This window comes from Rousettus aegyptiacus, unplaced genomic scaffold (assembly GCF_014176215.1).
Source record: "Rousettus aegyptiacus isolate mRouAeg1 unplaced genomic scaffold, mRouAeg1.p scaffold_m13_p_15, whole genome shotgun sequence".
NCBI classification, from domain to species: Eukaryota; Metazoa; Chordata; class Mammalia; order Chiroptera; family Pteropodidae; genus Rousettus; species Rousettus aegyptiacus.
The window spans coordinates 46442581-46466458 of NW_023416290.1; the positions used below are offsets into that span (position 1 = coordinate 46442581).

At 43.1% G+C, this 23878-nt stretch overlaps 1 long non-coding RNA gene across 1 annotated transcript in view; it reads right to left on the bottom strand.

The window, feature by feature from the left end:
• The window catches only part of LOC107507154, a 275445-nt gene extending 255519 nt beyond the window's left edge, over positions 1-19926 (bottom strand). The window contains exons 1-2 of the long non-coding RNA XR_001596104.2: positions 19662-19926; positions 18257-18630 (exon numbers count right to left, since the gene is read on the bottom strand). This is a non-coding gene — a long non-coding RNA (uncharacterized LOC107507154). The remainder of the gene's footprint in view (positions 1-18256; positions 18631-19661) is intronic.
• Between the last annotated feature and the right edge of the window lie 3952 nt (positions 19927-23878).

Below are 23878 nucleotides of genomic sequence, written 5' to 3' on the forward strand. Positions count from 1 at the left end.
CAAGAAGACAGGCCAAACTACGCGGGCATCTCTGGGCTCTCTACCTGCGCCTCCATCAGAGCAAGCTCTCCTGAGCTAGCCCAGTGCTTGTTGGACGGCGGAGTCAACTGCCACAGTGGTAGCACTGTAGTTACAAGACAGAAGGTAAAGCTATGTGAAGCTATGGCAGCGAGAAGAATCAGGACCAAGAACCCCAGCAGTCTGCAGTATCTGAGGGTATTACAGTTTTTCAGCCTATCACCAACCAGACAGGCAAGATTATAACAGGTGTTCACTACTATGCACGGTAGGTTGCTGGTTACTATCACTGAGTGGGTACTGAACATCTAAAGCAGTTATAAAAAATGTTTTAACCTACTTTTTTTTTTGTTTTTTCCTTTTCCCTTTAAATTTTTATTTAAATTTAATTTTATTATTAGTTTCAAGTATACAGTACATTGATTAGACATGTGTATAGTTTGTAAAATGATCCCTCAGTGGCTCTTTCTCAGGCTCTCCACTTAGCCAGTACATTAACGCTAACTGCATTCCCCTATGCCATGCTCCCCGTCCCCGTGACCGTCTATCAACTACTAATTCATCTTTAATCCTTCACCCCATTCTCCAAGCCCCCAACCCTTCTCTCCTATGGCCATCACCAAACTCTCCTCTGTATTTGTGAGTCTGCTTTTGATTAGTTTGTTCTTTTTGTTCCTTAGATTCCGCATTGACGTGAAATCATGGTATTTATCTTTTTCTGACTTATTTCACTCAGCATAATAACCTCTAGGTCCATTCATGTCATTGCAAATGGTAGCATTTTTTTTTTTAACAGCTGAGTAATATGTTGTTTTAATTGTTACACTCAACTCCTTAGATCATTCAAGATGTCACAAACTAAACTCTTGGAAGGGAATGTTGAAATTACATCTTTTGGGCCTTCAGTCTATAGAGAGTATCTCTACTGTAGAGCAATAATCAATGCAGCTACATTCAGCTATAGAGCCGTAGCCCCAAATTCTGGGGGGTGGGGGGATGTTCTCAGCGCTTAGAACCGACACTGGTTGACTGAGTCACTCAAGTCTACCTGGGACCAATTATGTGTTCAGGGTTATTAAACACATGGACCCCACTAACTCAAAGCTTCAGCTTTTTCTTGACAGAGAGCATGCCAATAGATTGAAGAGCAAAGAAAATTCAATCAGGATGGGTGGCCTTGGGCAAGTTAATCTCAGTTTTCTCGTCTAAAATGGTAGGTGGGATTAGCTGATTTTTACATTCTATGTTAGAATTTTAGTTATGAATGTTAGGAACCCAATTCGAGATGGCTTAAGCCAAAAGGGGGATTCGTTAGTTCCCGGAGCAAGAAAGGCTGTTGGAGAAGAGCTCACAGAATCAAAGAAAGGCTGCAGGAACTGGAACCAAGATTAACGCCCCAGCATTCTCTATGCCCTAATTTCTGCTGCTCTCTCCGCCCCATTCTTACTGCAGATAGGCTTTCTCTAAACTGTGGGAAAGACGGCCTTCCACGGGCCCCAGACGCTGGGCTGCTTCTCCTACTCTACACTGAGAACACAAATGGACCCTGCTTAACACAGCCTGAGTCTCATAACCAACCTTTGGACCAACTGTTGTGTAAATGGGTACTGTGATTAGCCTGACGTAAACCTACAGTACCAGCCCATCTCTGTGGCCAGCAACGGGGTGTGGGAGGCATGGAAACGCTCCAGACCAGCAAACAAACATAATTAGAAGAAAGGGCACCAACCAGAAACATTTGCAAGAAAAACATTAACAGTGGCAACCAGTCCACTGATGTTCTTGGTTATAACACTGTCTCTCAGAAGCCCAAGGAAAGTTTACAGAAAACCAGATGCATCACTATTATGAGAAAACTGTTCATTTTAATTTTTCTGAATTATGTGTACTTTTGTGTTGACATTTTTTCTTTGCGGCTGTTGGCTTTCTCTGTCCTTGTAGCTGTTTCAATTAACTGCAATGTGATCATGTCAGGTCTTGGTCTGCCTGAGTTAAAGCACAGATAGGAAAGAGCAGAGGGAAACAAAGAATGAAAGCACCAACATCCCAGTAATGACATTATCTTTAACATGATTTGGAAACCTAAGGCCCTGATCGTTTAGACATTATATCCCTTGGCGCCATTACAAGCCAAAATGTGTTAACTTGACATTTTGATGTAGCTCCAGTTTGAGTAATTCATTTTCTTAAATTCCCAAGGAAGTTTAAGCTAGACAGAGGAGTCTTTCAACCTTAAAATAAAATGTGTGCTTGTCCTAAAGCTCAAAGAGTTTGTAATCCTGAGTGTTCTTAAGTCTGTCCAACACAACTGGATGCTCTAAGATTTTTTTTCTATTCTTTTAAAACATTAATGGATCAAGGAGTGAGTTTTTAAAGGCCAAATTGAAAGGTATTCTAGAGGTATATACATCTTTTAACATGGTAGCCGTCTTAAATTCTTTCATACTTTTTAAACTTAAAGAATTAGAATTAGTAGATTTAAGTTAATACCGTTTAAGTTCGTATTTTTACATAGGGGTGCACTGTGCATGAATGCATTTACACCAGTAAATGTAGAAATGCACTGAGGCGTACTTTTTTCAAAAAACTCTTATGGTTGTCAATGTGCAATCTGCATACCAAGAACTGCTAGAAAATTTACATAGAAAGCGTAAACCTTATTTTCTCAGTACGTTGAGGTCTTATTCTATGACACTAAATCACAAGATCACCAAATGGTGTGATTCTTGTAAGAGCTACCTAAACCTGTTTTAACTTTTTAAAAAAATCACTTAGGAGCCCTTTTAAAAATGCAGATTTTTGGATTTACCACAAATGTACTGAATCGGAATCTCTGAGGTGGGGTCTAAAGATGTGCATAGTTAACAAGTTTTCCAGGTGATTTGTCACTGAAGTGAAAAAATAATGTTCTATGCAATTTAGTGGTAGTCATCATGAGCATTTTAATATGAAAAACTGTTCAAATATAGCAGTACTGATATAAAATACAACGCAGTATGCCATATTTAGACTTCTAGCCTTTTGAGTATTTAACCCGTTTCCTGTTGAGGAAAAAAAGTGCAGCTTGCTGCCACCGTTAATTTAATTTTACATAAACATGCTCTTTGAGAATGCGGGAAATCTGACTGGTTTTCAATGTGAAAATAATATATAAAAACTGTTCTTAGAGTTACTTCCAAACAGAACTTGTCTCTAATCCTAATGTAACAGAAATGTATACATAAATTGGATTCGTCAAATGAACCTTCAGCTAACGACTGTTTGAGAAGGGTGTTAACATCATGTGTAGGATACATTTCCAGGATTTGACATTTTCAGATTTGAAAATTTTGTGAATGGAAATACCACTACTAAAAACAGAATGCTATAAATAGAATGTCATTTGTTTCTAAAGACTATAGACATATTTAGAGCGATGCAAAAATAATAATAGGCGTGAGATATTTTGTGGCAAACTTTGGGGTTAAGCTTAGGACTGTGACCCTCGAGTTATCTCGGGGTGAACACTGCGGCCACAAGCACTGCTGGCGAGTATTCTCCAGACAAATGGGAAATGGGTTAAAAATAATATTCTTTTATCAGCAGTTCTCAAACTTGGCTACACATTAGAATTGACTAGGGAACTGTTAAAATTCCCTATGCTGAAGTCACACCCCAGATCAACTAAATCAGAATTCTGGGGTGAGATCTAGACATCAATATGTTTTGTTTCGGTTTATTTGGGGGGGGGGGGTGTTTATTTTTTACCTTTAAACATTTTTTTATTTTTGGCGAGAACACTTAAGATCTAATCTTTTGGCGAATTCTAAATATTCAATATAGTATTATAGTCATCATGGTATACATTACATCCTCAGAATTTATTCATGTTATAACAAAGTTTATGATCTTTTACCAACGTCTCTCCTTTTTCCCAACCCCCAGCCCCTGGCAAACACCACTACACACTCTGTTTCTATGAATCTGACTTTATTTTTTAGATTTCACATATACTTGATGTTATACAGTAATTCTCTTTCTCTGTCTGGCTTATTTCACTTAGCCTAATGCCCTTCAGCTTCATCTACGTTGTCTCAAATATCCGGATTTCTTTCTTTTTTATGGCTGAATACATTCAATTTTGGGGGGGGGGAGAGAGAAAGAGAGAGAGAGAGAGAGAGAGAGAGAGTGTGTGTGTGTGTGTGTGTGTGTGTGTGTGTGTGTGTGTGTGTGTGTGTTAGATTTTCTTTATCCATTCATCCATTTGTGGACACTTACATTATGGAAAACAGCATAGAGATTCCTCAAGAAACCAAAAATAGAACTACCTACCGTATGATCCAGCAAACCCACTGCTATGTATACATCCAAAGAAAATGAAATCTCTTTCTCAAAGAGACATCTGCACCCCATTCTCATTGCAATACCATCCATGACAGCCAAAATATGGTTTGATTTTTATATCAAATTTTAATTCTGTTACAGGCTATTCATTCTGAGCTTTTGTAGCCTTGGATGTATGATGCTGTAAATGTGTAGAAACCCTAATATTTCCCCAGTTACATTTTGGTAAAGCCCTGCATCTAACCTGTTTCCTTTAAAATTCCTTTCAAGGGATAATTTTAAACTTTGTTGGGGTAAGAGCTACTACAGAATTTACTCCATGTCATATTTCTTACCCAAAGGTAAGGCCTTTCTTGTGTCTAAGCTGGAGACCTTGAGTATCAAAGAAGTATTAACGTGGGCTCTCATTTCTGCTGGGGTCAGGTCTCCATTCTCCTCCAGAATTGCTCACGCGCCAGTACCCCTGTCCTTCTCTCAATCGGCCATTCTCTGACAAGCGTCGGGGAGGAGCTGCCTGGGCCTCGGCAGCCAGGCTGTCGTTCAGGGACGGAGAAATGACCTCTGGTTCCCCACCCGCATCATTTCTTTTTCCAATGTCAAAGTTCCACAGATGCCAGCTGCTTCCTGGCTCCAGAAAACTTTCCTCTGCTCCCTCCGTTCACTGAGAACACTGTGCCCTGCTTGGACCCCAACTTGCTGTGCCACAGTCAGGGAACTGTCCCTTCGGAGAGGTCAATCTAACATGGGGCTCGCCTTGTGACTATCCCTGCTCTTAGTATCCAGCACCTAAGTACATTTCCTTCTATATTTTGCCCAGTTTTCCAAACATTTATAATATGAATGCTTTGCCAATACTGGGGGGGGGGAGGATTCAGAAATGGGTAGAAAGTATTATAGGTCCCCCCCCCCATCCCCCCAAGAGAACTTGCCTTTATTTCTTGCAAATCACTTTAACCAATTGAGAATATACCATTTTCCCGTTTGGATATCTTTTTAGGAGTCATGAGTTATGAGTTTTGATGAGAAGTGTTCTACTTCAGGCTCAACCTGTCTGCTGATTTTTATGAGCGCCAACAGAAGCATGGGTCGTTTATCATAAACCTCTACCTCGTTCACACATAAACTCTGATTTTTGCCTCCAAATCTTCACAAGAATTGGGAAATTCTTCTTGGGTCTCCTGACTCCCGACTGCCGTTTAAGGGAGCGAGCGGCACCTCAAAATAATCAGTTCAAGCTGAGCTGGTTCCAAACTGAGACTCGTCCTCTGTGAAGGCTGCTGTATTCGTTTCAACTTGCACTGCAGATTTGTCCTCTTGGAGATTCAAAACTGGGTTTTTGACTCGTTTATGGCATTTTTACCATACAATTATTTTTACATAGTCAAGTATGTCTATCTTTTACTTTTAGACTTGTAGGTTCTATGCACTACCGAGATACTAAAATGAAGCATTCGTATTTTATTCTGGAATGTATAGTTTTATTCACTTTAGGTTTAGAGCTTCAATTCATCTGCAGTTTATTTGGAGGTGAGCAGTAAAGTATAAATCCAGCTTCTTTTTAAATCTAAATGGCAAGACAGCTGTTATAATACCATGTAGAGAATAATCAATCCTTTTTTATCTTGACTACTCTGAAATCCTACTAAGTTCCCAAATATTTGAGGGTCTAGTTTTGGGGGGTCTAGTTTTAGGTTCTCTAGTTTATGATTCATATTAATAAACATTTTCAGTAAATGATAATACATGTTTAAAAAAGAAGCCTCAGTGTTTACTGGTTTCCTTCTACCTTATGAGGACCCAAGGCCCACTTTAATTTACTAACATATGTAAGACAGTGAACATGTCACCTCAGCATCTCTGCCTTTTCCTGCCAGTATTCAGATTAGCAAAAGGCTCATGGATAAATGTAATACAGAATGTCAGGCTCAGGTATTATGCTGAGATACAGACCCCTCAAATTCTGGTTGCCTTGGTAACTCCTCAATGTCTTCAAACAGATTTTTAATATATATTTCATTTGATCTTCCCAGTTGTTTTCAGTAGGTTTACTGGTCTGTTTTAAGCTAATTTAGCACATCCCCGAACATATGTTGTGACATCCAACCCTTCTTTTTAAAGTCCTAAGGATTTAAAGTGTGTTCCCTTAGTCGGCCTAAGAAAATTCTAGGTAAACCAAGTCTTTAAAAAAATTTCTCCTTCGATGTTGTACATGCTTTCTAAAATTGAAGTAACATTTCAGAATTAATTGAGTATTTCTGAAATTGCTGATGTGCTAGTATTAAACAAATATAGAGTGGTAAATCAATGGTGGGAGCTGGACACCATTTTTGAATGTTAAGATTCAGTCTTTAAAGACCAATCTTCTTTGGGTTTTAGGGCATCAGTCAAATGGGCGGGTATCAGAAACACAGGTTTTGACAGGTAAGTCTGGCAGCAATGATTTTACAGTGGATTGTATGTGCCTCTTCATTTATGCATTCTTATTTATCTGTGAAAGTTCCGGAGGCTAGATGTCCACACAAAACATCATCAAGTTTGGTTTCTTCTGCGATCTTTCTCCTTGTCTTGCCCAGGTATCAATGTGTTTTGTACTGATCACTTCTCCAGGTGATCACAATGTATAGAGTAGGTAAAAACTACTGCTCTAGATAGATTTATAAGCTTGGAAAGAATCTTAAAGGATTGATTTTTCTACTAATAGTTAAATATTTGGAGCAAAGAACTTTAAGAGGACAAAATTCTAAAACCCAACTACAAACACACGTATTTTTTTAAGGACACATGACACTCTTGGGTGTCAAAGGCAAAGGACCCTCACTCTTGTCATCTACGATCATACTACTAAGGGAAAAATTGAAGAGATAATGCCAGTCAGTAACATTTACGGACAAAGGGAAAGAAGACGACTGTTGCACAGCACTCTATTTTGAGAGGTCATAATACTTCTGAGACACTAGAGAGGTTGAGTGAAGTCAAAAGGAAGAGAACATTTCTCTTTGTTGTCTCTTCCATGATAAACATGGCCACATCTTGTAGACTGATAAACTGATAACTAACTAATCTAAATTTATAATTCACTCATCTAACAGCCACTTATTGATCACCAACGGCCTCTAGGCACCAGGCTAGGCGCAGGGTATACCAATACAGAAAAGACTCTTCACTCAAAGGTTACAGAATATAAGTTAAAGGAGAGCTGTTCACAGACACAGACTCTAGGCTAGTCGAGGCCTTGTCCACACTCACAAACTGAGTGTTCACCAACCAGCCCAAAGAACCAATGGACTGCTTTTATTCCATTGAAACTTAGATTTCATGGTGCCTACAGAGCAGATCACAGAGCTCAAGTTAGAGGTCTCCTTCCCATGAGATAACCGCACACACAAAAAAATTTCTCTGCAGTTAAAAAGTTATTGCTGTGTATGCCCAGAACTGTAACAATCTAACTTGGGGAAAAGATACAATAAGGCAACGCTATAAAAATGTTCAACTCCAGAAGATGAGAATGTAGCACAGCTTTAATTGCAATAAGGTGAGGGAAATAGTTTTCAAAACAGCTTTGGGAGGGGGAAGGAAAGTCATTTGTGAAACCTCAGTGCTTAGAATCTACAGATGGCGTAACTAACAAATAAATCAATTAAAGAATGCAAAGTGTGAACAGAAACATAAATGTGAATTAAAACCATGCAAACTTGAAGTTATGTATGAAGTAAGTATTTAAACCACTGGCACTAAAATTTTAAATTGAATTCTCTGATGAAACAGAAAAACTGGTATAATTGCCTGAGTAAAGGGTGGTTTGAGAATTACAGCTGGTGGAGAAAAAATAAATGTGTTTCTGTGTTTTGAATAGACAGTAAAAGCATGACAGATGAACAGAAAGGGCTTGCCAAGAGAGCAACAATAGTCCAGGTGAGAAATAACTAAAATATAAAACGGAGCTGCAGCAACTGAACTTGAATTAAGTAGTTGCAAGTTTGTTTCCTATGACACTCATCTTGGTGGATTCCATGTTACTGGTTTTTGCCCATCCATGCAAAGCTGTAATAATGCAGTCTGCAGCCTAGTGAGGTCTGAGAGTTTGAGGCATTTCTCGAAGCTGCTAGCCTCTGTTTTGAGCATCTATTTTTTCCTGGACCATTGAAAGGTTTCTGTACAAGTGTTGGGTTATTTACTTTTTTACAACACTCTCTGTGTTTGTGGAGGAGGAGGATGGGAGTGGGTAGAGAAGGGTCTTCTCTTTCAGCTTTTAGAGAATTCTCACTCTCTCCCATAGCTGAGTCCTGAAGAGCAGGCAAGTGTGTGGACCCTGGACACAAACCACCTGCATCCCAGCTCTGCTGCGTACCAGGGGTTCCCTTGGGCAAGTTTTCCTACTTGCTTATGACTTGGTTTTCCCCTCTGTAAAAGGGACAAATAGTATGTTCTCATGTGGATTTTATTTTTTAAACAGCTCTGGAAACAGAAAATTTTATATTTACAAGAGCTAAATACTTAAAATCTACTAATGCCTTACATAACAAACAACTCGATCATGTAGAAGGATGAAATAAGGATTTAGCACTACGCGCCCACAGAGAAGGGAAAGGGATATAAAAATGTCAGATGTCATGATCTCTTCTTGGAGTTCAGTCCAAAATAAAGATTGTAAAATAAATTCATCATCATTTATTTCTCCCCCTCCACAAGCCAGTTCTTTCTCCAACCGCCTTTAGCAAAGCAGCTCTCACGTTTCCTCACACTCACGGTGGAATTTCAAAAACTCAATTAGACTCACTGCCATTTTCTCTGTCAGTAAACTCCTCACCCTCCCCAGGGCCTTTTTAAGATCTTATCTGTTTCATTCTATCACCTTTGTCCTCTCAGTCTCCAATTTCTGGCTCTTTGTTATTCCAAATGTTAACATCCCTGAGACATACCAGGCACCTACAATGGCCGCCCTTCAGAATGCTCTACTTCTAGCTTGTCAATCTCATAAACTGACAAAGCCGGCATCAGCAAAGCCTCCTCCTCAACCTGTAAGCCCTGTCCTCTCTTCCTCTGGTCTGGCTAAACCCTTCAGGGCTCATCTGAAACCCCGCCGCCGCCCCTGGCATCTTTCCACGCTGATTTCCACCATGTCTCACCTTCGGGGACTCACGGCTCCATCCAATCCTGCCTTCTGCCCTCATGTCCTGGTGTCACGTGTGTGCTTTGTCTGCCTAGGGAGATGGAAAGCGCCCTGGGATCAGGATCAATTCCTCGCCCCGCCCCCAACCCCCCCCCCCCCCCCCCCCCCCCCCCGCCAACACGATGCTGCAACCATCACAGGTACGCAGTCAATAGTGGTTGAGCTTGCTTCGATCGAAATCCATTTTGGTTCCTAAGTTCTCACTGATTAGGAAGTGATCTTTTTACTTTATATGCTGCCTTGAGCAGTTATGTCTTTTTAAAATTATTATCATTGATGTACGAAATAATACTTTCAAAGTAAAAACAATTATATATTAATGAATAAATATGTGTGTGTGTGTTTGAATGCATTTTATTTGGCTCCCATAAAATTAAAGATAAATCAAAATCATATAATAAGCTTCTATACTATGCTACCAAGAGAAGTTCAAACTAATTTATTGGGGGTCCACCGTGGACAGAAGACAGTATGTAGGGTAATACATCACATACATCAAGTCATGAAATTATTAAAACAATCATGAAATGAATAGTATTTCCTTTTTTCAGATCAGAAACCTTAAGTACATCCTTATAAAGAGACAAGTACTGAAAGCAAAGAATATATTTTTCTTTGAAGAAGAAATCATAGAGAATCAACAAAAATAATAGATTTTGCATGCTAGGTCCCATTCTACGTGTAAGTCATTTAATCCGCATACCTTCATGAAATAGGAAATATTGCTCCTACTTCACACACCAGAAATGGAAGCCCAGAGAGGTTAAATCACTCGCCCCAGGCTGCTCAGCTAGAAAGTAACTGAACTGTGTTCAAATCTCAGTCTGGCTCCAGAATCTTCACTCGTCACCGGCGTGCTGACTGAAGGAGCCGAAAACACGAACACGACATAGACAGACGTGTGTGGTACTAAAATCTCAACGCCTCTGGAAGATTTACACTCTTCAGCCCTTAAACTTTCCCTAACAATCAGCTGAACGCTTGCCTTAAAAATGAAATGAAATGTGGTAATATGCATCCAGGATAATATGCATTCGCTTGGGCCTGGGTGGTGTGGGCACTCGGTAAATGCCAAATAACCCTGCCAGCGCCACCACCAAGTTCCCTGCCGCGTGGCGGGATGACCAGCCCCCGAAGAGCCGGGGCTCCCTAGAACGGAAGAATGGTATTCTGCTCGCTTTCTTGTGTGTTTGCTTTTTTTTTACTCCCTCTCTCACTCTCACAGATGGGAATGTAGAACCCTTTATCTTATTTTCTCCTTCTGCAGTGTTGCAAAGAACTTTTTGAACAAACAAGGTTGCAAAAGGAGAAAGAACAGGACACGGAGCTGCCGTCGTCTTCCTTTACATTTCCTGCCCCCAGACGGCCTTCGCACTCTCTCTCATCAGTTTTCCTTGTCTCTGGTTGTTACACACTTGCTCAGAAGCCACCAGGCGAATTCAAGGCATTTCGCCATAAGGAGGATCCAAACACATCTAGCAAATCAAAGCGATACCTTGGCCGAGCTCAGCGCTTCTTGATGTGAAGTCTGTTAGGTAAAAATCCGGCAAGACCTGTGCTCCGAGGACACTCAGCAGGGTGTGAAGCGCTCCCACAGACCAGGTTTGGTGACGGAACGCAAAAGCGGAGTGAGACCGGAGGGAGCGGACTGCCCTCCTCTGCCAGGGCAGTGCTGGGCAGTGCTGGCTGCAGGGAGCCGCCGGAGAGGCAGCAGCTGCCAGGCGAGACGGGAAGCGATGGTGATGGGGCCCTCGCCACGGCCCTCTACAGGAGGACGGGCACTCCGAACATCGGCAAGAAGGGACTATGTCCCGGTGCAAGAATAGTTCCTGGCACGTAACAGGCGCTCGATAAATACTTATTTAATGAATAAGTGACTCACAAGGAGAGTGTAAAGTATTTACAAACACGATACACAGCATTTATTGGCTTCTGTGCCATGCGTTTATATCCAATCCCTTACCTGATCCTTATAGATACTAATATGAGGTAAGATTTATTAAAACCCTCTTTTTACAAATGAGAAAACTGAGGTAAAGTAACTCGCTCCAGGGACCTATGACTAGTAAGTGACAGAAGCAAGATTCAAATTCAGGCCATCCGATCATAAAACACTCATGAGAACAATGCTTCACTGCCGGCCTTGAAGGAGCCGCTTTGCTTGGCTAGGTATATTCCAGAATGTTCTGGAAAGTAAGTACTGAGTCTCTGCCTTCAGGAGTTCACGCCACTTGTGAAAACATTATTTTGAGTAACGTTTGGGATCTGAACTTTGTGAGACGTGGCGAGCATAGGCCCTTGGCCCGCCTGGCAAACGTGGGGATGCGTGCCAGGCCCCCCGCCCCCGGCAGCTCACCTGACGTGGCACCGGCCTGGGCCAGACCAGCCGCCGCAGCCTCTCTACCTCAGAAATGGGTCTCTGCATCCTGAAGTGCAATCTACTGCAAAAACGGAGATTAGCGTTGTCAGTTCTACCCCCCTGGACAATCTCCCAGTGAGGAAGAGCCTTTTCGTATTCCTTCCTGAGAAGGAAGGAAGACACATGAATGCTTAGCGCAGACCCTGCAGGAGCGAAGCCTCGCTGCTTTCTGCCCCTTTGGAATGGGAAGAGGCCGGCGCCTTTTCGATCCCGCTTAAAGACAGAGAGGAGGTTGCAGGAGCCATTGTTGGGCTGACAATGGGAAACGGTTTTCAGAGACAAGTTGATTGCATCCTAAGAAGCAGAAAAATAAAGCTGGTTTCAACAACCGCCCAGGAGTCTGCGAGGAAAGCCACATCCGAAGGGACAAAGAGAAGGGAAACAAAGGAGAGGCAGCTTCGCCAGCCAGCGCGACCCCCCCAATCTGGGAGGAGAGTGGCTTTCACAACATTGTCAGATCAGATCAGTGAGCATCCTGTCCAAGGTGCTGTTAAAGCCTGTGGGCCACTGAAGCACATAAAAAGTTGGAAAATGTTACCAGGAAAATCAGATATGATGAGGCTTAAACCAGCCTAGACAGACATAAAGAGTTCTTAACTGCAAGTAAACAGAATGTTTTCTGAGCCTTTAAACAGTACTCTGATAAACCTTCCTTCCCAGAGAAAGGAGGAAATCACTGGCTTCCTAACAAAGCACTAAAAATGTGAGGAGAAAAAAAAATGTGTGTGTGTGTGTGTGTGCAGGTTATATGCAAAAACATAAGTGTATATTTATACACACGATATTTATAAAGTAATAATGTAAAATAATACATTAGAAAGTGCAACAAATAGCTTTGGCAATATTCACATTTAGCCAAAAGCAGTGCTTCACACTCCCAGTTTTTTTCACATTTAGCTAAAACATACAGAGTACCTACTCTGAGGTAATGTTATGTCACGTGACTTACACAGATCAAAGTATTTAATTATCCCCAACTCTCCTTGGTGGTGTTGGCCTTGCTTTTTAGATAAGAAAGTTTAGACTCAGAGAGATTACTTAACTTGTGTATCGGTTAGGATTATTTTAAAGGCAAGTAACAGAATACAACAATGGTTTAAACAAAAACTCTGTAGCAGTGATGACCCAGAACGAGGAATCAGGAAGTCTGGGTCCCAGAGTTGGGTCAGGAGCTTAATGATGACATGAAGACCCTGGTTCGCCCCATCCTTCACACCTCCATCCTTGACATGTTGGCTTCTGGACTTCAGGCTTATTGTCTCATGGTTGCCTGGTGGCTGCTGCACTTCCAGACATCACTTGTTTACACCACCGCAGTCACAAGCAAGATGGAGGGGAGCTAGGACTTCTCCTGCAGTAGCCTCCCTTTTCATCAGGAAAGACAATTTTACTCAGAGCCCTTAACAGTCTTCATAAATCTAACTTGGCAGAAATAGATCCCACGGCCACCTGTCACCATAAGGGACACTGGGCAAGTGGGTACACGGCCTTTTAGCCACTGTCACTGGAGGCCAGCTTTGCCAAGCAAGAAGAGGAGAACAGTAACTGGGCCAACATCAGCAGTGTCCGACGCACTTACAAAGGATAGAGGCTGGCAGAGCGCCTGCCATTTCAGAGAGCGTGTATCTTTCGCCCTTCCTTGGGGAGCTGCTGCCCACAACTTCTAACACCTGTGCTGCGTTCTTACAGGGGCAGGTGAGAGGTGGTCAGGAAGACTGCTGGTGCCTGTGGAGCTGAGACTCTCCCTCGAAAGCCTGGGAAATCTGACTCCCTTTCCTGAGTGACACTTGAGTTTGAGGTCTCTAGAGAGCCAAAAAGACTTCCCCTTGGGCCGCAGGAAGTCCTGCAGGCCTTTTCTGAGCTGACCCCACAGGTCTGGAGTCTAAAGAGAGGTGTGGATCTGAGAAGAGCATCCCATACTTGGCTCAACTCAGATTTATCCACTAGGTCAAGGCACTTGTGAGACATTTAAATGTTCTTCAGTCCTGTGGCCATTACAACATACGAAACTTATCCAACTCATTTTGCTGTTAGGTTTGCTGGTTTCTCCCTGAGTAGTACAGATGTGTTCTCATATCATACCATACATATTTTATTGTATATCATTAGTAAATTCTATCAGTTGCAACAATTATAAAATGACGTTGGAATTATTTGCAAGACACTGATGACTCGTAGGAGCATATCAATATATAGTGTGAATTTTAAAAAATTTTATTTTCACTTGCACAGTTACTGATCTCCAAGGGCCCCCCAAGAAGCAAGCACCACATACAGACTTTTTTGTGAGTATGAATTCATGCATACACATATCCCTACCTGGGTACTCTATGATGACATAAAGAAAAGAGAGAAGGCATAATCCTTATTCTCAAAATTTTACAGATTAGAAGCAAAATAAAACATACACAGCAAATACAGAAACAGACTTTTGAATTCTGACTTTTTAAATTTTGACTCTACCTCTTACTTGTACCTTGACACTGGTATGTTATATCATCTCATTAAGCCTCAGTTTCTCACTTGAGAATGGGACAATGCTACCCATTCTGCACGACTGGTGTGGGATTTAGAGAAAAAGCAGACGAAATATGCAGCACAATGCTTAACACCACCCAAATATTCAAAACCACTGTTGCCGTTCAGACAATGGGAGGAGAGATTTACTGTTTCACAAACAGGTTGGTTTTCTCATCCTCGAGAGTCAGTGCCATGTTTTAGGAAAACAAAGTGGGACATCAGGCAGAACCCCTGATGGACACAAATGTCCCTGGTCCTCCCAAGTCCCATTTGGCCTTTATGGGCAATCAATTTATTGGGTCTGCGATGGGCAATCCATTTACCGTGTCTGAATCATATCTAGTAAAGCAGATTTCTGAGTCAGCTTTTGTTGATGATCCCCATTTTCTGTCGCCCACACAGGCAGGGCATTGCCCTTTGATTTTGGATTCTGGGCTAAAGAAATCTTTCCTCTCATTCCAGTCGCTCCATTCCTGAGGAAGAAAACCGTGGAACTGGCTGGCCAAACGCCAGGGCAATTTTTCTCATGTTTGGAGCTCTCCATCTCCTTTCCTCTAATGCTAGTGAGGGTCCGGCTTTCCAGCCTCTTGGAATAGTAGGCTTTGAGGCCTTCGCTGGTGTTCAAGGGAAAGGGGAAAAGTGACTCAACTTGCTTTGATGCTAGTCTGAGGTTCTCAAAGCCTGGTCCATGGAACGGCATCAATAGCCTCACCTAGGAGACTGTTAGAAACAGAGTCTCTAGCTATCGTGCCCCAGAGCCTACTGGGCCAGAACCTGCATTTTAACAAGATGCACAGGGAATTCACATTTCGAGAAGCCCAGGTCCATAAACTGACTTCATTGAGGTCAAGGAGCCTTCCAACCTGGTCCGACCTAGCTATCTGGAGCACTATACTGGGATTTGGTATAAATTTCTACTGGGTTAAAAATACATCTTATTCATTTATGTAGCATAACTATTGTTCCCTGCACTTACAGGTCCCTCTGGGACCTCTTCGTGAGGGGCTGTCTGTGGTGAGCTGGAGCCAGCCGGCACAAGCTCCACAGAGCCAATTCTTCACGTCCCTTCCCAATTGTGCATTCAGTGATAACATATTGGTGGCAAGAAACTGGCCGTGGTTGAAGTGTCTGCACTACAGAAATAGGAAAACACTACAGATCAGACCATTTTCCCCGCCCGGACTGTCCTGCAGCGCACCCCATGTAGCTGGCCTAATTCGGAGGTGCTCCCTTCCCAGCATGATACCGTCATTCAAGCGTCTCGTTCCTCCTGTCACTTTCTACACACTCGAACCCTTTTTGCAGCAAAACAGGAGCATTTCTTTTCACTTGCTCTTTAGTAGAAACAGAGAACCATCGGTTACTACCTAACATCATCTCATGGAAATGCTATAGCGCGACAATGTTAATGGACACAAAAATGATCGAGGGTATCTGTTAAAAGCGCTTTTTTATGGCTTTATTCCCTGTATTTTTATTTAGTAGATTTGTAATCGAACCTGGGATTCTGCATTTTAAAAATGCACCCCAAGTAATTTAAGTGCAGTGATCTTTAGGCGACACCTTGAAGATCATTCAGTTCTGAGTCCTCCCACCCCCCACTGCTCACCACCAAGGTCCCGTGTCTCCCTAGAAAAATGACACTCCACACTCCAACTCTGAACTCAGTTGTACAGCGTCAAAACTACGAAGCTTACAGTAGTCACCTTTTCGGATCCCAAGTAGTAGTTAAGTAGTGTGTCATCCAAACCCTGGATTCACCATCAGAAAACCCCACCGGAAGGCCGCAGGTTGCCAGCTGCCCCGATCCATCTCCCACTGAAATCGGTAATGTATTCTCGGAGCCTTTGGCTCAGGTCTCCCAGGCGCATCATTATTCTAATGGATTTCAGAAATTACATGGTCTCTAATAATAACTCATGAAAAGAATACACAAATAGATTAACAGAGAGAAGAAGTGACTTGCCATGGGCCCTTTTCAGGAGTTGGTGACTGAGTAAGCTTAGCCGCTATTAGCTGATAGAATTAGATTTAGTCTACTGAGCCTCAATGAATAAAAATCAGGGAATTTTCCATTAAAATGTATATCCTGGGCTTCTACAAAAGTCAGAAGGTCTGACGACACCAGGCCTGCACACCTGTGTGGCAACGGTACAGAGCTGAGTGACGGCAGCTGGCTTCGAAATAAGCATACATTCTCCAGTCCACAGGCGGAAGCTCCCATCGCTCCCACTTTATACGTTTCGTTTCTCGCTGGGCTTGTCCGTGCAGCCACAGTACCGGAGTCGCAACCTCAACTAAGCTGCACTTCCTTCCCTGCTTCTCCTGCCTCCCTCCCAAGCTCTCCGCAGAAGGCCACGGCATAACATCCTCGGAAGTTCTCTTGGCTTTCTGTCGCAAACTGGCCTGAGCTCATCTCATGCTTCACGATTACTGCATTATTCTTTTTACCAATAACCATCTAAAGTAGAAGTAGTCGCAAACTGTAACAGAACTTCTCAGGCTTTCACCTGCATATAAACTAAACTGCCTGGGATCATACTAAAATACTGATTTCCATTCGGTAGGTCTGGGGTGGGCCCAACTCTGTATTTCTAAAATCTCAGGCGATATTTGTGCTGTTAGTCGCATACACCACATTTTGAGTAGCAAAGGTACCAGTTTCTGCTTCCAAAACTTTGCTCCCAGGTTCTACTGGAAGCAGGACTCAAACCAAAGCCTGCCACACACAAACATTTAAAAAAGGTCGCAAAAGAACAAAGGAACAAAACGGTCATACAAAACTTGCTTTATAAACTGAATCAAGGACTGGGTCTTTGCCCTCTGAACTGCTGTGCCCATAACTTTGCATAAGCCAATGTTCTGGACCATGTTCTGGAAGCAGAGATTCTGTTACTCTCAGAGGATGAATCAGGCGATCTCAGAATCAAGCTGCTAGACCAAGCGCAGCCTCAGGGAGAGTGGAGCGGCGGGCGCGCCCGGGAGGAGTGCGGACCGCCGGGCTCCCTGGACTGCGACGCTCCACGCGAGCGCGAGGATCTCTGCCATACCCGAAACGTTTCTAGAACGCACATCTTTTGAATACCAGCAATTTCATCAGTGTGAACCCATTCGTAACAATACACTACTATCTGAACCTTTGGTATCAAGCGGAGGTACAGACAGCTGGCCGCTCGCAGTCACCAGCCCCGAGGTGGACCATCTCAGTCAGGGTGGTCAGCAACACCTTTTGGTATCATTCCACCCTGGTGATTTACCTTAAATTGCAGACTATCTAAGACACTCTTAAAAAGAAATGGGTGTGCATCCCGGACTTTACCCCTAATCGGAGGCAAGAGGGGTTAATTTTCCGCTCGAGGTCCACGTGGAGGAGGAAGGAACGGCCCCTTCCAGCGGGGTGCCGAGCTGTCCACCTTCGCCTCCTAAGCAAGACCTGAGGGTCCCCGTGGCCAAAGCCTCTGTCTCCTTGGCACACTCATTTTTCTAACTTATTTCTGCTTAGACCTATTTTCTGTCATGTTTTCACCACAACACACTTGCCTATCACCTCATGAGAAGCAAACAAAGTAAGAGGCAGAAGCAATCCCAGAGGTCGCCAAAGCCGCCGGGTTTCCGACCTCAGCTCTGATGCCCCCCTTTCAGACTGAACGTCGCCTGAGTGCCAACTCCTGCTTCACGGGAGGAGAGCCGTCTGGGTGAGGCGGGTGGACGCGAGGAAGGCTGGGGGCCTCCTCTTCCCGCTGCCCGTCCCGTCTCACCTTTGTCCTCTAACGTGCTGCCGACGGGTTCTGTTTAATAGCACTAACCTGATCCGGAGACATTCTTCCAGCACCTGTTTTGTAGATCGGGAAACTCAGTCCTTGAAGCGATGAGCAATTTGCCCAAGTTCACATAGTTAGCTGAGGCAGCGCTCAAACCTGCTTCCTGTCGTGGGTCAGGCTCGAAGGGAGTGAGGTGGAGGCACTCGCTCTTCTCCGGAGGCTGACGGGGCTCCCGAGGGCTCAGTGGGACAACATGACTCGGATTCCTGACTTCTGTCCATCACCTGTACCTCTCCCAGCCGGCTGGCTCATTCCTTCATCTCCAGGTAATGGCTCAGTTTTTTTTTTTCTTTCTGGGTTTCAGATTCCTCTCCCCAGTTCCAGATGAAAACTTCTTTCTCTGCAGTTGATGGTGTCACCTAAAAACCAAAATAAGGATTTTTCCCTCTTAGTCATGCCATCCAGAACTTTAACACACACTGCCAGCAAGACACTTGGTAGCTTGTCACGGTGAAGATGACATGGCTGCTTCCCCAAAGGTGGAGCGTTTTCTGCGTTTGCTTCTGCGAGTTCACACTCTTTTTCTCTGTTAGCTGATGCTGTATCAACCTGTTCATCCCACCTCCCTAAAGCTTCCATTTTCCTCTTGGTCTCCACTTCCCACTCCATTTTCATATTTTACCAGCCTTTCTGGTGGCCTTTTTAAGGACCTCATTCATAAAAAGGCCTTCCTGGATCATGCATTTACATTTTAGGCTTAACCAGAGTCGTGATTATAATCAAGGATAAGTTCCCCCATCTTAAGATGATAAAACACTCTGGGAAATAATTTCATGTTTATGTCCCTTACACTGTGGTACGTCCCTCTGAGGATTTTCTGTGGCTCTTCTTCACCCTCTTTGCTTCCCATTTCCCCCCTCTTCCCTCCTCTTTCGCAATGTCTCCCCCCTTCCCCTTCTCCGCCTACCTCCCTTCTGGGTGAGGTGTTATAAACAGGTGTGTTCGGTCTTTGTATCATCTCTAAAGTAGTAATACTCACCTTGCCTGCATCTCACTCATCACCATACCATATTACTTACCAAATAAATAGGTCTATAGCCTATTCTTGGGGTACAATAATAACAACGAGATAAAAGTTAATGTTGATAATAAAGAAAAAGAAGAAACAAGAAATCTTAAGAGGAAGAATTAGAAATGAAAAAAGAGAAGGAAGAAATTAAAGAAAAATAAGAAAACTGTAAGCCGATATCACTAATGATATGAATGACTAAGGCTGATTAGGGAACTCTATTTTACAATGAGCTCTTACAAGTGCCCTATCATCTTCCTGATTTTACAAATGAGGAAACCCAGGTGCTTCCAAACCCAACCAGCAAACAGCCAAGATTCAGAGCCAAGATCTAGATGTGGGCAGTCCGATTCCAGAGTCTGGGCTCTGCAGACTCAGTACCTGTGTGTCAGGGCTGAGAACAATGACAGAAGTGCCCACATGTTGGGGCTGTGATGCTGGCAGCTCAGAGCTTCCAAGGTCCAAGGATATAATGCCGCGGGCTCCTCCATGTCAAGGGCACAGTGCGGGAGGACTCTGAAATGTTAGCGGCAAAGCTGTTTCTCATCAATGACGCACATGATAGGTTTTTACAAGGGGAGTACTGTGCTATACTCCCAAGATTGCTGTACCAATAGTTTGCTAGACACCTGCCTATTTCAGGAACCACAGCTCATTGGTTTTCTTTTTAAAATAACTTAGTAAGTTCTAGAGGCTGATTTAACTGCTGTTACTGTTGCATTCTGGCCACCTGCTACTCACATGTGGATTACCCATTTTATGGACCATTTCTGGGTAATTTAATATAGCAACTCCTCACCTAATGTCATCGACAGGTTCTTGGGAACTGTGACTTTAAGTGAAATGACATAACGAAACCCTACACAGGACACACTTCCCTCACAGGGCCACCCACTCCCACACTCACTCAGGCGGGGGCAATCGAGACACACCAGCCAACCGCACGTGCACATCTCTGGGATGTGGGAGGAACCGGAGTCCCAGAGAAAACCCACACGGACGTGGGGAAAGTGCGCAGACTCCACACTGACAGGGGTTTTGACCAGAATTTTTTTTTTTTCTCATCAACATTATAACAAAACAATGAACAAAACAGTGTTATTTGAGGACCTGCTCTACTGACGTGGCTTTCCCAGGCCACCCATCGGGCTCCTGTCTCCTTTTCTCCAGTGCCCAGGCATGGACACAAATGAACTTTTAGAGTCACTGTTTCTAAATGGTTTCCTCGAACGTTAGTCAAATGACCCCTGTTTATTTTGAATTCCCTATGTCACAATTCCTCCACCGTTTCCACCTCTGCAGCAGAGAGGGGCTGATGGACGGCTATCTTTTGAGGCTTTACAAGCAGACCCCTATTGTGTAGGAATTATGTTTATTTAAAATTTGAAGGAATGTAAACACGACCCCTCTGCAAGTTTCCCTTCTCTCTCTTCTTTTCAGCACTGTCCCTCTGAGAACCAAAAATTCTGGCCTTCATATTGGATGAAATGATCCTATTAAAACATAAATGAGAAGTGAGAGTTTTCATCTCAGAATAGGAGTCACGCTTCCCTGACATCTAAATCCTGCGTGCTGTTTCCCGCTATTTGTCTGGCCTTATCTCCTGCACCCTCCTCGCTGCTCTGACCACACTCCTCATGCATCCACCTCAGGGCTTTTGAACGTGCCTTTCCCTCTGCCTGGAATTCTCTTTCCCCAGATATCTGCTTGCTCATTCCCGTGATTTTCTAATCAAACGTCATCCATCGGAAAGCCCTTCCCTGCCAGCCCAGTTTATAATAAGTATCTCCAAACGTTTCCTTTTTCTCACCCTGCTAATTTTGTCTTCACACTGTATCCCAGCATTTTATTATATATTTCTTTACTTGTTTGTTGTCTGCCTTCTCCTCTGGAATGGAAATCCAGGAGCTTTGTCCAAACTAAATTTAAAAGACAAAACAAAACACTACCTGTATCCTCAGCACCTAGAACTTCCCTGGGCAGGTGGCAGTATTTGGTGAATGAATGAGGGAATGAATGCTGCGTGACAGCAGAGGAGGAGCACGTGCCTCTGTGGGAAAGGCACCAATCTCCAGAGCCCTGTGTCAGGAGTTTCTGGATCTAACCCTCTTCCTACGATGTAAAATGATGAACTGCAAATGGGAATTTCTTTCACTTCCTCAGCACCCTTGTTCTGCAGCCACTGTTGTTACTGATGCTCGGTTCCCCATCTATTCTACAGCTGCAATCATCTTCCAGAGGGGCTCCTCCCATCGGTCCTTGACAAAAGAAGACTTTTGCCAAACGGTCCTTGGCTCTCGTGTGCTGAGTGACTGCCTGGAGCATCATAAAGGTCAGGGTCCAGTTCTCACTTTCTAATTCCCAAAAATTCTCAGTCAGTTTCAATTTGGCTTCTCCATTGGGCTACCACATGCACTGAGCAAGAGGAGGCTGGCAGTTCAGGGGACCGGTCCAGAAGTCTGAGAGACTTGGCAATATATTTAGTGTTATATTCAACCCCAGCCCCGAGTTCAGAATTTAATTTACAGGCATACCTCAAAGACACTGCAGGTTGGGTTCTGAACCACCACAATAAAGCGAACACCACAATAAAGCGAGTCACGTGAATTGTTTGGTTTTCCAGTACATATAAAAATTGTTTGCACTATAATGTAGTCTACTAAGTGTGAAAAAGCATTACGTCTAAACAATGTACAAACCTTCATTTAAAAATCCTTTATTGCTGAAAAACAACAATCACAACGACAAATGCTAACCATCACCTGAGCCTTCGTGAACTGAATCATAATCTCAAGGGCCTTGACTCAGTGTTAGTGCTGGTTGACCGGAGTGCTGGCCGCTGAAGGCTGAGGTGGCTGTGGCAACTTCCTAAAATAAAACCACACTGAAGTATGCCACGCTGACCATTCCTGCTACAAACAACTTCTCTGTGGCATAAGACACAATGTGATAGCATTTTACACACAGCATAACTTCTTTCAAAATTGGAGTCAATCCTCTCAAAGCCTGCCACTGCTTTAGTAACTAAGTTTATGTATCATTACAAATCCTTTGTTATTTCAACAATCTTCACGGCATCTTTACCAGTAGGTTCCCTCTCAAGACACCACTTTCTTTGCTCATCCATAAGAAGCAGCATTGGTTAAAGTTTTACCACGAGATAGCAGCTATTCAGTCATATCTTCGGGCTGTTTGTAATTCTAGTTCTCTTGCTATTTCCACCACATCTGCAGTTACTTCCCCCACTGAAGTCTTGAACCTCTCAGAGTCATCCATAAGGGTTGAAATCAATTTCCGAACTCCTGTAAATGCTGATATTTTGACCTCTTCCTATGAATCATGAATGTTCCTAGTGGCATCTAGAATGGAGAATCCTTTCCAGAAGTTTTTCAATTTACTTTGGCCAGATCCATCAGAGGGCTCACTATCTATGGCAGCTATAACCTTATGAAATATATTTCTTCAATAATAAGACTTGTGAGTTGAAACTACTCTTTGATCCATGGACTACAGAATGGACGTTGTGTTAGCGGGCATGAAAACAACATTAACTCATTGTCTATCTCTATTAGAGCTCCTGGGTGACCAGGTGCATTGTCGGTGACAGTAATATTCTGAAAGAAATCTGGTTTTTCTTTTTCTGAGCAGTTGGTCTCAACGGTGGACTTAAAAGATTCAGTAAACCGTGTTGTAAACAGATGTGCTGTCATCTCGGCTTTGTTGTCCATTTATAAGGCACAGATGGAGTAGATTTAACACAATCTTTAAGGGCCCTAGGGTTTTCAAAATGGAAAATGAACACTGGCTTCAAATTAGAGTCAACAGCTGCACTAGCCCCTACCAGAAGAGTCAACCTGTCCTTTGAATCCTTGAAGTCAGGCATTCACTTATCTTCTCTAGCCGTGAAAGTCCAAGATGACATATTCTGCCATGTAAGGCTATCTTGTCTAGATTGAAAATCTGTTGTTTAGTGCAGCCACCTTCATTCATTACCTTACCTAGATCTTCTGGATACCTTGCTGCAGCTTCTACATCAGCACTTGCTGCTTCCCCTTGGATTTCTACAACCTGGAGACGGTTTCTTTCCTTAAACCTCATGAACCAACCTCTGCTGGCTTCAAACTTTTCTTCTGCAGCTTCCTCACCTCTCTCAGCCCTCAAAGAGCTGAAGAGAGTTAGGGCCTTGCTCTGGATTAGACTTTGGTTAAGGGCTTTGGTGGCTGGTTTGATCTTCTACCCAGAAAATTTTCTACTAAAACTTTCTCCATAGCAGCAATAAAGCTAATTTGTTTTCTTATTATTCATATGATCACAAGTGGCACTTTTAATTTCCTTCAAGAATTTCTCTTTTGTATTCACAACGTGGCTAACTATCTGACTTTCGGCCTAGCTCAGCTTTTGAAATGCCTTCCTCACTCAACTTAAACATTTCTAACTTTTGATTTTTAGTGAGGGACATGCGACTCTTTTTTTCACTTGACCACTTAGAGACCACTGTAAAATTATTAATTGGCCTAATTTCAATACTGTTGTATCTCAGGGCACAGAAAGGCCTGAGGAGACTTTGGATTTAGTTCAATAAATCTTTGAGAGAGACG